The 19,254-nt window shown below is 31.2% G+C and overlaps 1 protein-coding gene across 1 annotated transcript in view; it reads left to right on the top strand.

Moving 5' to 3' along the window:
* The first annotated feature begins 15,353 nt into the window (after window positions 1-15,353).
* LOC129980616 (protein neuralized-like) overlaps window positions 15,354-19,254 on the top strand; it is a 167,427-nt gene continuing 163,526 nt past the window's right edge. Inside the window, exon 1 of the mRNA XM_056090997.1 lies at window positions 15,354-15,439. The gene's annotated coding sequence lies outside the window, so the exon portion shown is untranslated. The remainder of the gene's footprint in view (window positions 15,440-19,254) is intronic.

The raw sequence follows: 19,254 nt of genomic DNA, 5'->3' as shown, positions 1-19,254 counted from the left end.
AGAATGTGAACGCGGTCCGGTGAATCATAGAAGAGGTTGCCGGTAACGTGGCGAGTTAAAATAGAAGACTCTGTATTGGTAGTTTATATATATGCTTATATATTGCATTGCAAGTTTCAAGAATTTATTAGAGAAAAAGTAAGTAAAAGGACATAAACTGTTCACATTTTAATATAAATTTTGTAATACCTAACTTATATGTAGGAAGCATAAGCTAAACAAAAAATTAACGTAAATCGAAGGCTTGGTTCTTGAAAAAATTGAATCAAATTGATTTTATTTTTTACTGATAAATGATTACAGAGATATGAAAGTAACCCTAAAATAAGAGTCAAAACTTAGAGTTTTCAGTTTTTGAAAAGTGTTTAATAGATGACTGCTTCTACAAAGCCTTGCCTTCCTCATTGAATTACGATAAAAGAAAACTATGCCAGACAGTACGGGTCAGATAGTCGCGAACCGGATTCTGGGGAGTGTACTGTATTTAAATCATTGAGTTTATATGTTTATGAAAGTACAGACAGACTTGATGTACAGAAATGTACAGAAATGATGTACAGATGTGATGAAAGTACAGAACTTCTTGATGAATTCGGTTCCAAATTTGATACGATCTACTTCTGTTTAGAGGTTAAATCTATGAACAAAATTTTATTCATCTAGCTCACTTCATTTTGTATTTATAGTATTTATATTCGAGCTGACAGACTACTTCTGTCAGCTCGAATATACGAAATCAGCTTTCTGGATTTCGTTCAAAATTTCATATAAATTTAAAATTTAGAGTAGAAACCATACACCAAACTTTATCCATCTAGTATTCACTTTTGTGTAATCATTTCACAGATGGAGAGACAGATAATTCCACAAATTTATTCTTCGAACTCGGAAAGATCTAAAACTTGGAGATCTGTCAAAATCTCAAATTCGACATTTTTAACAACCTTACTTTGTAAACGTGAAAGTAAAAACAACGTATAACCGAAGATTTGAAAGAAGTCGTATAAACGAAGTATTTTATGATTCCAGTGATTACTAATGAAATTGACTGTGATAAAACGACTTGTATATGAGAAGCATATAAACGGTTCTCTTTATTGCATATCTGCTATCAGAAAGTTTTTATTTGGCATCATTCAACCATACTCTGAGTGAACTTGGCGAATGTTTACTGCAGAGATACAGATAAAGTTGCCATCACGGAGCACAAGAATATCTCCACAGCAAGCCTATCTCTGGCATAATAAAAGCAGAAATAATACTTCTTTTTATCGCTGAAAAATTCTGGAAAATCTCGTTACGATCGACGAGAAGAGCACCTGTTGCTCACGGGACACTTGTTGCCAGTGACATCATGCCGAGAATATTTATCAAAGTCATCGTTTCTCTCTCATCTCCTCACAGGTGTTAGCTGCAGTATTTTGTCAGCACAGCTTACATTAGTATCGCATACCTATTAAGGTGACATCTGTGCGGCGCTCTTTTTCTCTTTTCTCATTTGTACGTTCAATGTGGAAACTTGTTATGAAAATTTTCCTCAAATAAGTTAAATGTCATTTTGTCAATATTCAATCCTTTTCACTTTCTAATATACAGGGCCGGATTAAGTCCTCTAGGGGCCCTTAGGCAATGAATTTCTTGGAATCCTCTTTTCCATCTATAGAACTTCCAAAGTCAAATATATCTTTATCATTTTTAATTTAATCCTTATGGAAGCAGTTTCAAATGGAAAGTTGTAACAAAATGAATAAAACATTTTATTGCGAATCATTTTCAAAAAATTTGGTTTTAATATACCAAGAAACAAAACAAAAAAAAAATGAAAAGTAATTTGATGTAAATTCATTTTAAAAAAATGAAAAAATATTTTAACAAACCCGCAAATGCATGACTTTTTATTTTTTTATAAAAAATATACACTTGTTTTGAATATCTGCGTATAATTTAGGGAAATTATTAAAAAATTAAATTAATTTTTTCGAAAATTTTTTAAAAAATCGAAATGTGCAAATAGTTACATTATGAATTAAAAGATATCCCAATGATATAAATCATATTATAATAATTCTTCAATAAAAATAGAAATCTCTTTTTACCAATATATTTTTTTAAATGTAAGGAAAAAAACTATTCTAACAATTCTTAAATAAAAATAAAAATTATTTTTTATTAATATATTTTTTTATAACGTAAGGAAGGAAAAAATTATTCTATTTTAATAATTCTTCAATAAAAATAAAAGCTCCTTTTTACCAATATATATTTTTTATAATGCAAGGAAAAAACTATTTTGATAGTACTTTTAATAATAGAATTATTCATACACTTGCAATTTTAGACTTTCTCAAGTTTCCAGTTTAAATCTAATTCTAGTACCTCTATTGCCATATACAAATGTTTATCAAACAGCATTTAACCCTTTAAAGGGCCATATTTTTCTAGTCATATTATGTTAAAATATTTTTAGGTTGACATTAGAATAAGAAGAGAGATTCATTTAGCTTATTAGATAAATTTAATTTGATTAATTAATTAATTTGGTTAATTAAAAATTAAGTCACAAATCAAGACATCATTTTGTCGGAGATAAAGAACTGAAGCATCTAAGTTTCTGACTTACTAAAAACATTTGTCAGAACTGATGCCAACCTACATAATTTCATACAAAGATTAATAAATTTGATGGGAAGGATACTTCCCACGGCCTTAGAAAGGGTTAAAAATTGGATTTCCAAACTCTCATTACTACTCTTTGGAATAGTCACGTGAAGTTTATAAGTGGAAATAAAAACGTGTAACCAATTGGCTACACGGCATTGTAGGGTTAAATTCTATCCAGTTATGGAATCGAATAATACAATTTTTTTTTTATGGAATTACGAAGTAATGTTATATAACATTTGCAAAAGATTATTAATGAAAAATGTTGCTATAATAATGTTCTATAATTCAAGCGATATTTGATTTTAAATTGAATAGGCCCGAGGGCACGGTCTTCGTAATTTTAATCAAAGTACAAACTTAAATTGTTCTGAAAATATCGCAAAAGAGAGAGAGAGAGAGAAGCTTCAGATTCGGTTAATTTTACGGGATTCGTAGACAATTGCTTACTTTACTTACACAATAATCTGCTATGCTAAAAAAGCAATAACGGGATCATAAATTAATTCGATCTTGAATTTTGTCGAGCATTTAAGTTTTAAACCACACAGAATTTGAAAAACTGTTAGTGGAATTATTTTTGTATATCTTTTTGTAAACTTTAGACTTTATCAGATTTGGGAATATTTGGAGAGGGTGAAAAAATATTTTGTTCCAAGCGCCATTTGCTTTTGTTACGCTATTATTTGGCTAGTTGGTTGGGATGCAAGAGTCAGAAGGCCTTAGAAAGAAGTGTAATATCCTCTACAAACCCACCTTATTTCCAAAATAACTCAGTAAACTAACTTATTTCAATTACTAAGTGGTTAATTTACCACCAGATTGACAAATAAGAAGAAAAAAGAAAAGAAAGACATACATTTAGACTTCTACATTTTATCTGATCTGAAGACTTCTACATTTTATCTGACGTGTCAGTAAAATGTCTAATGATAACAAAAAAAAATAAGATAAATAGTATAATAAAAATACTTATTATTTAGTACCATCAGATAAAGTTCAACAAAGATATTATTACTTTGCTTTGGTCAGGTCTGAGCAAATCCTCTTCTCCCGCCATTTTGAGCAGGGGATCTCACACATTCCAACTACATCTGGTCTTCAAAAAAGAAAGGGGTTGTTAGGAGGAGGAGGTTATTGTACGGAATAAAGGAGTGTCCAGAATTGATGCCCATCTCGAGAAACCTAGAATTTTCGTGGACATTCTATCCTTTACATTTTGCCCCTTCTTGCCTTACTTATCGCTCTCTGTTTCTGCCGCTTGTCATTTTTCATGCTTTTTCTTCAATCAAAGCACTGCTTAAAATGTGGATCGAAATCCTCCTGATGGAGTATTGGGGAAGCGAAAAATTTTGCAGTCACCGACTTTCAGATTCTACATTATTCGAGGTTAAAAATAGAAAAGTAATTCGCTTAAATTCACTGATTTACTACTTTAAAGTAAATTTCCATTTGTTTAGCATCAATCAGTGTATATTCCAGCCTTCACCATTTATCTCCAACCTTTGGGTAGACTCAAAATTTGACAAGCAATAATAATATCTTTTCTTTCTTTCATTCTTTTCTTTTTGTTGTTGCTTGTCTGAAGAGTGAGTGGTTATGTATATAAACATAAATTTTTAAGCAGAGGTCGAAGAAAGAGACGACACTTTTGATTTTTAAACTTCGCTTTTATTCCGTCCCGGGAGGAATATACCGAAAGTTTTCACAACGCAGCACAAGAGCGAAAAAGAACGCAGTAATCCAAAAAAGGTAAATAAAATTTACTTTTATTTTAGCATTTAAAGTGTAGATTCTTATAAAATTTTGTACAAAATTCGTCTAAGGTTGAGTATTTTTTGGTTTGTATTTTCTAAAAATGCAATGGGTTAAATTAATAAATGAAACGGTATATATAATATTATGATTATAATTATAATTACATCCCAAATTTTAGTTTCAGTCAGTCGGGGAAAAAAATATCCAAAATACATTTCCGATTTTCTGATACTTGTCTATTAAACACATGGCAGCAATTAATCTAAAAATAAATGACACATGCTAGATTCATACCAAAGACCGATTCTCCGTAATTATTGTTTGGTAATGATAATTTTTACTATATACTAAGAAGCACGCAACTCTCATATGTGAAAATAAAAATCTGAGGACTCATGGCGTTCATTTTCTTGACCAAGGCCCACAATTTTATGCGGGAGGGATTAGGAATAACATCTTTATTAGAGAGTATGCGAGAAAGTTTCGAGAAGACCACTCCGGCTGTTTTAGCAAGGGAAATTTCTTCAACTCCAGTTGCTTATGAGAGAATTTTTTGCTCCTAAAGCACTTACAAAAATAAATCAGGTAAAAAGAAACTTTGCTTCAAAAAAATTCAAAAGACGTATCTGGATATTTTAAAAATAGTTTCATGGATTAACGATTGGATTATTGATTGTTATTATATTGATTGCAACAGTTTTTTTTTTTTAAATGAAGCATTAAAAAAGCAGGTAAGTCACTCTTTCTCCCGCTTCTAAATTTCATCTATACAGTTCAGTTGAGTGCCAATAGCGGTATAGTGAGAGTAAGCAGCACTTAATATTCTATAATGATTGTATAATTTTTCATCAGTGGATTAACGAAAGTCCACGACATCCGAAACAGAGAAATATTTCTTTATCTATCATCGTATTTTATTTCAAAAAGTAGAGTAAACGTTCTAATGTTTTGTCTCTTTGGTATCCCCTGAAACTAATGCCTGGAGTATTTACACCCCCTTTTCCACTAGTGACTATGCCATTGAGTGTCATGCATCATTTTTCAATCTTGACTTCTTAAGCATTCATAATTTTCATACCTTACTAATGCAGTATTCATGCATCAAAGTCCTTATGCATCATTTACCTGCAATTTAAAATGCTTTTTCAATTCCTACTATTAGTTCACACACTCTCTCTATATATATATATCTTGTTCAAATTTCAATCGTTAATAAAATAATTTTTATTCATCCACTCAAGCTCAAATACATTTTTTTAAACTTGTAGTGGATGACACTTGATGTTACTACAGTTTTTTTTTCAAATATTAATTACTTAATTAAATTTATACAGTAATTTCTATTTGGTCGCCAAGGTCCCAAATCTTTCGCCATGTCGCCAAATGGTCGCCAAGCTCTGAGATTACTGACGCGACACCCGATCATAAATAATATAAGATATATATAAATAATATAAGAAAATAAGTAGGGATTGACTTTAAATTTTTTTTATATATTACTTGTTATTAAATCAGTTAGTAAAAAAAATTGATTGATGAATTTTTAATATTTTTTCGATCATCAATCAATTAACAGTCGTTTGCTATTGCCAACGATCAAGGTTTTCAATAACCAATGGAGTTTTATTTTAAGGATAAAAACATCGTCAGCCTATTCCTCATCCACGTTTATATTATGACTAACTGCCTCAGGTGACTTGAGAATTAGCTACTTGAATAAATTCCGACTGCCAACTGGAGAATAAAACTTGTAAGATATCCGCTTAGTCATGGATACCGGAGGATAAGACAGCGTTATACCTTTGGCGACTAGCTTGTTCGATTAAAATATTTGCTTTCCTGGATGTTTAACTTATAATACGGAATACATTTATTTAAAATTTCAAATATGAATTTACTGGGATTAGTTTATTGCAAATTTTTCCACTTATAAACTTAGCAGTGTACATATTACAAAATAAAAGACGTAAAGGAAACTCCTCTTCTTTTTTAAAAATTAATGTACAAAGAAGGCATTTTTTTTTTCATCTTAATTTAATAGTGGCAAATGATGCGATTGAATGTCTTAATTTTAACATTGAAATAAGTTAGAATATCGTATTGTATCAAATTAAATGTAAAAAAAAACTATTAAAATTCATGAAAAAAATGTATAAAATGAAATTAATATAAACAAAAAGATTTTTTTTATATAGTTTTAAGATAGTGTAAAAATATAGATGAAAAACACTAAAACTTTGCTTAATTTTTGTATAATTTACATTTTAATAACATTTTAGATTTTCAAAAGTTAACAATTGCCTTCCTCTTATGTTGAAGAGAATATTTGTCAAATGTCATCAAAATCGGACAGAAACTGTAATTTTTTTAAAAGGCATACAAACGAAACATTTTTAAAAGTAAACATATATATATATATAGAGAGAGAGAGAGATTAAGTTGACAAGTATGTTCTGTTTGATATATTTATGCAAGTTCACACAAAAAAAATCGTATTTGTTTGTTTATTTTCGTTCTAATTTAGAACGTTTACAGGAGGATTGGAAATGGTTGAATTCTGAGATTGTGCGTGTTACTTTTCATCTTTACCGCAAACCGCAAAACCATTCGAGAGAACAGCGGCAAATATACAAAAGAAAGAATATACCGAAAGTGAGACATATCGTTACTGAACAAGAGCCCAATGTATTTGTGGAAATGACTCTAAATATAATTTGCAAGTAAATGCATAGTGTCAGATTTTGACATGAGGCCACAGGCAAAAACTGTTTTGAGGCACCCCATCTTAAGGAAAACTCTTTTTAATGATGAAAAAGTAGCATAAAATTAGCTTAGTGTTGTAACACCAATATTTATAACACTGCCAAGAAATGAATGTAAATTTTCGCTCTTAAACATAAATCCTTTGTTGAATGCAAGAAATTCACTACCGACGAGATATCTCGTCTTTCAGATACTTCCAATTACAAGTTTTTGTGGGATAAAATTTCTCTTATGCCAGTTTAGATAGGTTGAACTTTCTAATACATATCTGAAAAATACCTTTATTTTTTTCAAACTATTTTAGATAAGTTGAACTTTCTAATACATATCTGAAAAATACCTTTACTTTTTTCAAACTAGCATAAGAGAAATTTTAGCCCACAGAAACCTGCAATTGGAAGTATCTGAAAGACGAGATATCTCGTCGGTAGCGTTGAAATTGTTAAACAGTTTGCTCGCTTTTTCCATTACAGGTGACGGTGCACAGGCGCTTTGGTGCTTTAAGTCAATGATTATTTTCTAAAATTCGTCATCAAATTTGAAGTCAATTTTTTTTACTGAAAAAAGAAAAAGACAATATTGATGTTCATGAAATACGACAAATAAATCACAGCTTCTTAGAAAATTATAATAAATTTCTAGAGAACTCATAAAAATGGTTATGTATAAAATAAGAATATCAAACAAAGGCGAGTAGAAAGTTGTGTGTAAAAATTTCAATTCAACAAGTAGTTGATGATGTTTCATATCTCTTATTCTTATACCATTATTCGTTATCTTCAAAATTGTTTCCTGTATGAGTAATCGGAAGAATTAAAAGGAGAGAAAACGGTTCTTGTTTGTTTCAGGCAGAGAGAGAGAGAGGAAAACCACAAAACTGGTGATCCACTTGGTTATTCCGAAAATATTCGACCCCTGCAAGAAACTGAAAGCTAATTGCAACCCCTAAAGCAATTTATAAAGAACTTCCGCCAATTTCTGTCAAAAAACATGACAAAATATCAGGTATATTATAGTTTTGCGCCAAATGTTGGAAAGTAGGTTAGACAATTAGGACATCGATTAGTATTTTGTTAACACATACTTTTTGTGTGTGTGTATGTTGTGGTTAAAAAATATAGGATGTAACAGGAAAAAAAAAGCTAATAGATTTATGGTATGATAGAATAAGACAAAAGTAGTGAAATGTGAACATCGAATCACAGTAAATGCAATGAGTATTATAAACAAATCCTTTTAATAGAATCATTTAAATCAGTTTGTGATTTAATGTTTACATATTTCATGGCACCACAGATAGTATTTTGCTTTTTACTTACTTGCATACGAAGTATAGTAATCGTCAAAAAATTCGAACCCCAGATTTTGATGAATTTCTACCTTTTAAACCTCGCCAAGTTCGAAAAACACATTTTTGAAAAATGTGCGCTTGCCTTACATTGTTTCTAACAAAAATAATACAATAACGCTTTTAGATAGACAAATGAAATTCGATATACTGTCTTTATACCAAACTTGTAAATTTCTATCAAATTTTCATCAAAATCCGTCCAGAAGAAGTCTGTCACTCCTGATGTTCGAGTGTTATTTAAGACGATAACTACAAAACAAAAAGAGCTAGATAGATAAAATTCGGTACACAGAATGAACATCTATAGTGTAGTTGCCTTTCAAATTCTGGGTCAAATCCAACTACGGATTGACTGTCGGTCAGTCTGTACTTTCAAACATGTAAGTGTGATAGTCAAAGATGACTTAAATATATCAAATTTGATATAGAATTTTCTGACTGCAATTGTAGTTTTGCGTCAAATTTTTGTTTCAATCGGTTGGGGAAAACGCATCTAAAACATAAATTTGATTTCCGGATACTATTAACGGAATGACTGGAATTAATCGCCAAATAATTCGCCAAGGATCACATGTTAGATCCAGTAAAAATGCTGATTTCATGCCCAAAAGTATTTTGTAGCTATTGTACGGCAGTGTATGTACAAGGCTATATCTGGGATAACACCTTTATTAGAGGGGAATGCGAGAACATTTTGTGGAAACCAGTCCCACTGGTTCATCTCAGTTATAATACAGAATGAATGATGAAATACAGCTAACTTCATCTTTTTTAGACATGGATCGGAAACAACTCGACTATCTGTCCTCATACTAATGAGTCATACTGATCTGACATTAACATGGTACCTTCCATTCAATATTTCACATTCACGTATTTGTTCACTTAATTGTACAATTAAAGATAATGAAAAAATATCATGAACTTTTTATTGAAATTGCTTATCATTCGTTGAATCAAATTCTTGAAATTATATCAGCTGTGGAGAGGATGAATGAAACGTTATACTCATTTTTGATTTCAAGCCAGCTCACATTTCACTTTCTTGATTAAGTAACCATGAAAATGCTATGACACATGATATTTTGTGCAACAGGTTGGAAACTAGTACCTTGCAATTAATATTTTGTATTGAGATATAATTATTCAATTACCTTATGTCCACCCAATAAAGACTCTGAAAAATGGTTCATCAAGTCTTTATGTAAATTATTTATCATCCTTTAAACTGGCCTGGGACATCACCAGTGGAAAAGAATACCAAAATGTTCCATTCATTCTCGGTTTCATCCAGTCGCGTTTCATTTTCTAGCCCATGAGACAAGGGTGTTTAGTGAAGCATGAGGTTTTGTGCAGTAGGTTAGCACCCGGATCCGGATCTGCTTTCTCCCGTGCTCACACTTCACCTACTTTTATATGGAGGAGGAGGTGTGCAAAATCTGTCCCAGATCTTGTCCTCGGAACACCCCGTTAGCAGGCCTCATCCTGACCGCAAGCATTGTTTCTCCTCCATCCTGTTACTGCGACAAGGGGATCAGGGAATTAGATTTTTTTTAGAGCAAATTGGAGGTAATCGGATGCGACTTCCGTTTAGTTGATTGCCAATTTGTTCAATCAGAAAGGTATATGTAAAGAAAATATTTACACAGTAACCTTTAATAACTGGATTCTTCAAGAGACAGATGGTGTTTTACAAATCTAACAAAAAAAGAAATTAAATCCTTCTAAAAGGATTAGCTGCTTTGGAATGATTTTGAAATTATTACATAGTGAATCAGATAAATTTATGTTTTTGTCTTATGAAAATGAACTAAATGCATAGAAAAAATTTATCTAGTTGAAGTTGATAGACGCCTCACAACAAAAACAAAAAAAACTTAGGGCAAGTACTTACTTAAAATATTAAAACTAGTTTAAACATTTGAGAGATTAAATCAACTGAAAACAATTAATTCTGGAATTACAACCTTAAAGGAATTTTTTTATGATCTGAATCCAATTTTAAAATTCAGATGGTAACTATTTTTTAATAAATATACTAAAGGTCTTCCCCGTCCTTGCATTCACTCGTCTACCCCGATGTTGTCGTGGAATCATTCTTATTTTAAGGTTGCTGTAGTTTCTTGAGAGATTGATTCTTACCCGCAAACTTTTTTTTTTCCTTTTATCCAAGACGTCGTGCAATTTTGTTATTGAATTTTTTCCCTTATCTTATATCCGTTTCGACATGGGAATGCTAACTCCGCTATTTGCGATCAAGTCGCGCTGTAACCGATCTCACTGTAACAGCATAGTTACTTTACTATATTTGGACACCAAGTTTGTGGCAATAATTGCTGCCATTTTGAAGTTAATGTGGAATATTGAAACATCAATGAACAACAAAGACAAGGAGGATGTAGTATTATGATTTGGAGAAGCGTAGTTTGGAATAGACCAGGTAAATGATGTTCAATGATGATATTCTAAATTCTCTTAAATATAGAGGCATTTTGTTAATTTATTTCAAAGTGTATCAAATTATTAAATCTGTAAAAGGATTTCCGGTTTCAACAAGACAACAATCTCAAGGATACAGCAACGGTGACTAAAGAATCGTTGTTGTACAAAGTTCTCTGTAGATTAGAATCATCTGTCCAGACTCCAGGTTTGAACATAATTGAGAATTTGCGATTAGAAAGTGAGATAGCATAAGTTTTCTGGTATAAATGAATTTAATTTTTTTTAATGAATGGGAAAAATCTTTCACCTTGTTTAACAAGGAGACTCATTACGATTCAAAGAGATACTGTCAAGAAAATTGCAAGCTGCAATCTATAACAAGGCGTTTTCGCCATTTAAAACGGTACATCATTTTGACATTTTGCTTATTTTTCAGTTTTGATTGTTAAAAGTACCTACAGAATGGTAAAAAGGAGTAATTAATTTTTCAGGAAAATTCAACTTAAAACAATTGTATATTTTGGAGCAATAAACAAGCCCTTGTATTAACCCTTGCCTGCCGCTGGCGTATATATGTCTCCCTAAGTCAATGTGTTAACTTCCCCTGGCGTATATATGTTTTGCAATTATATACGTATATATATACGTGGCACTGAGGACCGAAATATCGCAAGTTATCCTCGGCAGGTAAGGGGTTAAGTGAATAATTATGCAAAGGATTAATTTTCCAATTGCAAAGGGTTAACTTTTCTATACGAAGTTATATTCTTAATTAAAAGTAGAGGAAATACACGAAATATCGCAAGAATTTTGATATCGATTTCTAACAGCTAAACGCTAGACTATTTTAATTATAAAATTTTGACTCATAGGAAGATCTGGAAAAATTTTAATAACAAATGCCATGTTTCCGTGCAGCGAAACTGAAATTTTTTTAATTATCTGTCATTCACATATCTTGTAGTGAACACGATTTAAATATTTCTTAACGCAAGCCGCCTATTGTGAAACTAAATCAAATGATTTGGCGTTTCGCTGATTTGCAAACGGAAGGAAGTTGATTTATTTCAAGTCCCCGTTTCGTCAACGAAATCGAACGTGACTGCGTTCACATTAGCGCATTCTTAAAAACCGATTTCGCATACTCAAACAGTTCGATTATTATTCGTCTGTTCCTTTAAGCATAACTTTTCCTGTATGATGATTAATTTCTAATTTAGCGTATCTTCCTACTTCAGCGTTGCATCTTTTTAACTAGAAATTCGTTCAAGTGATCTCATGCAGTAACAAGAATTTTATTTTTGAGACCAAATACAATGATTCGCACAAAGGAATGAAGTCTTCTTTTTTTTTTTTTTCCTCCAAATTATTTGTATTTATTTATTGTTCCTTATTATATTATCATTTGTATTTATAATTATATTATATCCCGTTCAGCGCAGCCGCAAGGGATCTTATATTGCTCAGTTATAACCTTCCGTGTGATTTAAATTTAAATTTTGTCTTTTCTAATCAATATTAAATATTTTATTTATTAGTCAGTAAAAACGAGATTATATATATAATAAACTCTTAATTTAGGCCATTGTAAAATATTCTCTTATTTCGTGATCCAATTCCACTTTCGGTATAATTAATTCCTCTGCAAAAAATAATGCGCCATCAGAACTACGTTTCAAATAAAAGTGATACTTCGGTACCCTTGAAAAGGTGTTAAAGGTCACCACATGTATTGAATTGGTGTATGGCCAGAAATCCTATGTTATATAAGACTAGTGATCATTTGTTCGTCCGTTCTTGCCTTCTGCTTTTGTGCCGCGCTGCGTCTTGTAATTAAATCTTATTCGTCTCCCGGGAGAGAAGAGAGAATAAGCGAAAGTAAAAATCCAAAATGTCTCTTCACTGCTTTCAACCTGCATTCTGCTTCAGCCAAAATAATATTACGTATATATATACAGCTTATAACAAATCAATGGAAATTATCTCCCCAAAACTTTCTCGCATACTCTTTAATAAACTTGTCATGCTAGAAAACGCCTTACATGGTAGCATAGGCGTACAAAGCAACGAAATATTAACTTTTGGCGTTAATTTAGTATTTTCGTTGAATTTATCTTGTCATCCTTGGCGAGATTTCCGGTGATTAATCCCTGGCATGCTGTTAATAGTATCCAAAAATCGAATTTGTGCTTTGGACACTTTTTTCGGAACCGATCGAAACAACGATTTGACACAAAACAGCACTTGTAGCCATAAAATCCCATACCCACTTTGATATATTTAAGTCCTTGCTTTTTTTAATTATTGCTTTTACATCTTTCAGAAAGTACAGGTTGACAAGTAATCAACTCGTTATTAGATCTGGCTCAAAATTTGGTAGATGTTTTAACACTTTAGATATTAAATCTGTGCACCATTATATATCTATACACCTTCGTTTTATAGTTATTGTGTTGACTTGTATTCGAATAGCCGGACAGACGAAGTTCCTCTGAATAGATTTTGCCCAAAATTTTACAGAAATCGGTTGATGTAAAGACGGTATACCAAATTTCAGCCATCTAGCTCAAAACGTTTTTGAGTTCTTTGTCACAGACAGACAGATGGACATTTTCTAAAAATGTGTCTTTCGAATTCACGGAAATCTAAAATGGGGAGATTCGTCAAAATCTCGAGTTCGAATTTTTTTGAAGATTAGTATACTTTCTCTGTACTAAGTATACATTATTGTACTATACATTTTTCAATTTTGTTTCTGCATTACTAGAAAAGTTTTGGTGCAGAGTAACCCCAGGAAAAGGGAAATTTTTTTTTAATTAACTAAATTAATTTTAAAAATCTTTAATGAATAATTAAAGATTTTAAATTTTTTTAGCTGCTATCTACTGCTTGTAACTATTACTATCTGGAATTATGCTCTTCGTCTTTTGTTAAATACGATCAGAAAAAATAGTCATATTACAAAGATGTAAATCTACTTTTAAGTACCGTCGGATATAAAGGGTTAATTAAAAATTAAACTTCAAAATAAATCGATAATTTTCCTTGCATTCCTTACCGTTGATTATAAGCATTTACTCAAAAATGGTTAAATAATAAAAAGATCCTGTACATTTAAGTTTAGCATAAATACACACGTAAGAATACCACTTTCATATTTATTTAGGGAAAAAAAATTTAAGGTGTATGTACACACTTGAAACTTCGAAAATCGTTCAAAATATCGAATGTTTTTTTTTATTGCTTAATAATGTTCTCTGTTCCTTTAGCTTTTAAACGATACCAAGATGTTGCCAATATTCGAAATATTTCTCGAGTTTTAATTATTTTTCTTGAGGTGCTTTCATTAAAAACTCTAGTTACGGTTTTTTTTAAACTCATTTTATGAAGAATGATATTTTTCCACTATGTTGCTTCCTTCAAACAATCATAACTCAACAAGAAATTAATCAAATACAATTATTTATATATCAAAATAATCTGTATGAAATAGCGGATGTTTTGTTCCTCAAAGTTATATTTATAGAAATAAGTTTTTAATAGATATTTAAAAGTTAAAATTACAGAAAAAATCTCGCCTTTTCTATTCATCATTGATGAAAAAATTGTTAAAAAAAACTATATATTTTTATCACCTGATTGAGGCAGACAGCATGAAGACTAATATTAGGCATAATTTCTAACTAGAATTGTGTGTCTGTACAAATTAGAATTTAAGATATCATGTTTCAAAAAATAGGCTAATTAGCTCATTAAATATTATTTAATTAATAATTAAATATGGTTTTTTCTCACTGAAATCAGTTTAAACATATAGTAATGACCTACTGTAAAAAAACTGGATTTTTAAAGTTAAAATTTAAAAAAAAATACTTCTAGTGTGTACGCACACCTTAATATTTATAATTAATTTTAATTTATTAATTATCCTTTTTTATTAATTTCTATTAAAATTTCAACCTCTTAAAAGTAATTACAGATACAGACGTTTCAAATCCCACCTCTACCGATATGGGAAGAGAAGGAGCAGTATTCTTAACAGTACCTTCTTTCCCTCATTAGTTTTGGAGATGAACGAATATTGTTACTGAGCGTGCGCAGTGGCAGAAATCGATACTGTTCATAAGTTTTGTATTCTATAGTTGGGTTTACACTGAGCCAGTTATAAGATTCCAGTAAGATCACGCATGCGCAGAAGGAAGATTGCTCATGTGCTGAAAGAGCGAACAATAGCATGTGCTTGTCTGACTAGACAAGTACTTGCTACTGCACAGTTTCTGCGCATGCGTCGTCTGAATGGATTGTAGCTGGCTGAATGTAAATCCTATAGGGGTCTTTACCCTCAGAAGCTACTGCACCCCCTTTCCGTGGTAACGCGGACACGACATCATCATCATGTAAATCCTATGTATTTGCGATAAGAAGTATACCGTTGCATTTTCTCTGAGAGTTCATTCCAAACAGGTACTCCCATATATTTGAAAAGGTTTAAATTAAAATTAAAAACTAAATTTAAACCTTTTTTCTAAATTAGCTTTTAATTTAATGAGAGTTTTTGTTTATTTGTTTCATACATGGAATTCTGTTTAAAAGAAGGTTATATAAATATTTGTGCCCTGCATTCTTTATTCTGAGAAATGTTGATAATTCATTCTTAATTTGTAATAATCTATGTGCTCAGGTAGCATAAGTATCATAAGTAACTGAATCTATGGCAAAAACAGTGATAGAACGACGGGAGAAAGCTGCCATTTTTTCTTCGCATTGTTGTTCCTTTGCCATTTGTTTTCGCTCGAAGACTTCTGTTAAAAAAATAACAGTATAAATACTTTGTATGCTTTTACATTCATATTCTGACAATTTCATTCTTAAATTGCAGGAATCTATGGGATAGGCGTATAACTAAACTAAATCTTTTTTTTTATGGGGTATATGTGGTAAATATGGTATATATATAAAATGCAGGAAACTCGGGTAGAAGTCGCAATTTTTTGAAAAGAAGCTATTGATGTGACGAAGGCAAATTAATACATTTTTTTTTTATTGTTTAAGTCAAAATAAGATGATGTACAAAATAATAACGTTATACTGCAAGCATTTTTTTACTTGTATTTTTGAACTAATCTGCCCAATGATATATAATAAAAATGATTTTATAATAAAATTTATTTTTATGTGTTGTGTTCATTAAATGTATCATCAATTATGCTTATGAATTATTGATGCTTGTTATCAACTTAATGAGAATTTTTGAAATCTTAAGTATCAATATGTCCTCTGAAACCCTTTGCATCAGAAACCCTGTAAATCCATATTTTGGGTTCATATGGGTTTAAAGGACTATTTTAGAAATAAATTGGATAAGATAAAAACGAAGATTTCTCAGAACTTTCTATTTACGTAACTGTCACTTGACATCCGCCCTTCATGTTAAGTATTGAGTAGTAGTAGCATGAACTTAGCTATAACTGTAAATGTATCACTGATTATGTTAATGAATTACTGATGCTTAAGATACAAGTTAATGAATATTGCTTGAAAGTTAAGCATCAATTTGTTCGCTAAATCTTTAGAGCTCCTTTTCATATTTTGGGCACATATAGGTTTAGATGATAGTTTTATTGATAAAATAGATGCGAGTGGAAAATTCAAAGAAATCATTTTTTTTTTTTTTTTTTTTTGTCATTTGTTGTCAAACATTCGCTCTTCATGATAAATATTGAATGGAAATATGAAATTAGCTATAACTATAAATATATCATTATGTTAAGGAATTATTGATACCCAAGATTCAAGTAAATGATTATTACTCGAAAAGTTAAGCATTCTTAAGTCCTCTAAACTCTTAGAGTCCCTTTTTATCAAATTATGTAAATTCATATTTTGGGTATAATATTGTTTTAAAGGAATTTTCTTTTTTTATCGCTAAAATAGATGCCAGTGTAGGAAATTCTAAGAAATCCTTATTTAAAAAAACTTTTGAAGTCATTTGCTGTCAGATATCTACACTCCTTAATAAAAACTGAATAGAAATAAGAATTTAGTTGTTATAAACGTACATGTACATTAATTATGCTAATGAATTATTGATGGTTAAGATTTGAGTTAATGAATATTACTGAATGGCTTATCGTTAATTTTATCACAAATACTTGGGTAATTAAAAAAATAAATTTTTACATGAAATATGTTTATATTTGGCTTTATGTACGATCGCACATGTGAATATGAAAGAACTTATTGATATAAAGAGTTCTTAAAGTGTCTTCCTCTAGGGACGCATACATTTTTCTTTGTCTAAGAATCCTAATCCTTGAACCGATCTTGCATGAATGCCGTTCATTAAAGGCATCGCTATACCGAAAACTGCCCAGATCGAATCCGCTATATTTTGAAATTTCGCACACCCCAGTACTTTAGAATGTCCTGGACTTAAAACGACGATCAATGCACCAACCTGTCTGCATCCATTCCCTCCTATTGTTCACACGACTCTTAAAGGCCACGTGCCGAAAGACTTTATTTATCACTTGTTATTATTTTTCTTCTTCGTCGAGCCTGCGCAAACAAAGAACGTCTCGAAGATCTGTGTTCTAAAAATTACTGTGCGGATATTGCCCCGGCGAAGGTTAAAAAGCAGAGCAGAGCAGCCTCTCCAAGGCACAGGTTTTCCTGGAAGTGATATCTTCCTATCGCAGGAAATTTCTACCCTTTCCATCGGAAGTGGAAGGCCGGATGAGCAGACGACTCTTGGGCGCTATTTAAATTTAGCCCATTGCGTGAGATTGTGTAAATAGTACTCATAGGCACCTCTAAATGCTCATTGACGGGGTCTCTCTATCAGCAGAAGCTTCCTCTCCGCACACTCCCTGTTCGATTTGATTCTAATCTGGAATGTTGACAAAGTAGCGAACAAGTCTGTCTGGCACAGAAGGTGAAGAGCTGTGATCCATCTGATTTGCGATCCTTTCTTTTACTATTTTAGTGTGTTTAAAATGCTGATAATTCAGACGGTGGCGTCATGGGGTTTGGTGTCACTCTTTGTAGTAAACATTTGTATGTTACTATAATTGCAAACTAGACTTGCCAATATCTGGGGTGCGTCTATTTGTAGTCGACCGAACAACACAAAGAACAAAAGGTTGGGAATAACAGTTGCATAGAAAGTATCATGGAAATGCCACAGTTCGTGAATCGACCGTTAGTTTCATTCTGATTTTGAAGTTATCGATATAATATCCCCTCTGCCTCAGATTAAACTATGTAAGGACTCTTGGGTAAAACCGATTTTGGAGATCCCTTTACCTTTTCTTTAATATCTGTATAAACAGTTTTTACAAAAGATATTACGTAAAACTAAATTAATAGAATATTTAATTACCTTTATTGTTAAGAGAGGAAATGTCAGACCCAAAAATTATAAGAATAATGAAATAAAGGCGGGAAAATTCTAAGAATAACTAGGGAAAATTATAAGAATGTTTAGAAATTTAAATGGTACTGGCTTTTAATTTGAATATGTTAGACTACATAATTCTTTTGAATAAAATGAAAGCGCAAAATTGAAATACCTTAGAAATAACGCAAAGAGATTTCTTTAGAGACCCGAAAATTGTAAAACCTTTAGGCAGTTGCCTGTAGAAGGCCATGTTTTAACGTCTAACCATCAAGACGGATAATTTTGTAAAGAAAAAAAAGAACACGCAGGACACTTTTTTTAGACTATATCTTGATTATTTCATATAATATGTAATGATATCTCGTAATTCAATTTAAATCCTAATTAATCTCCAAATTTTTTATCTTAATTTAACTCATAATTTAATTCTAAAGTGTTCTCTTATTTCCTGATCCAATTCCACCTTTTTTTATTTAATCAAGGCTACACAAGCTCTGTAAAACTGCTGAAATCGGCAAGCTCCCACACTCCGAGCGAAGAGATAAAAATCTGAATGAAATAATGAATATTAATACTAATGTTTACTATCTAGAATCGTAAAACGCCTACAACCGCCATCGAGATTTGGTATATTATCATATTATTAAAATTGCAGATTTATGTCAAATTTCGAATTTAGATTGATCAGTACCATGCATTCTATATTCTCTTCATTGCAATACGAAGTTTAACGCAAAACTTTCTTGCAGTGTAGGCATACAAGAAACTCAATAGAAGAATATTAGTTATAACACTTGCTTGAAATTTAAAAAGAATACTCTGCTGCTGTGTGAGCTGGACGTAGGAGGTACAGACGAAGAGTTACAATGTCAAAGTTAAC

Source organism: Argiope bruennichi, chromosome 8 (genome assembly GCF_947563725.1).
Source record: "Argiope bruennichi chromosome 8, qqArgBrue1.1, whole genome shotgun sequence".
NCBI classification, from domain to species: Eukaryota; Metazoa; Arthropoda; class Arachnida; order Araneae; family Araneidae; genus Argiope; species Argiope bruennichi.
This window is presented reverse-complemented; position numbering and strand designations above follow the sequence as displayed.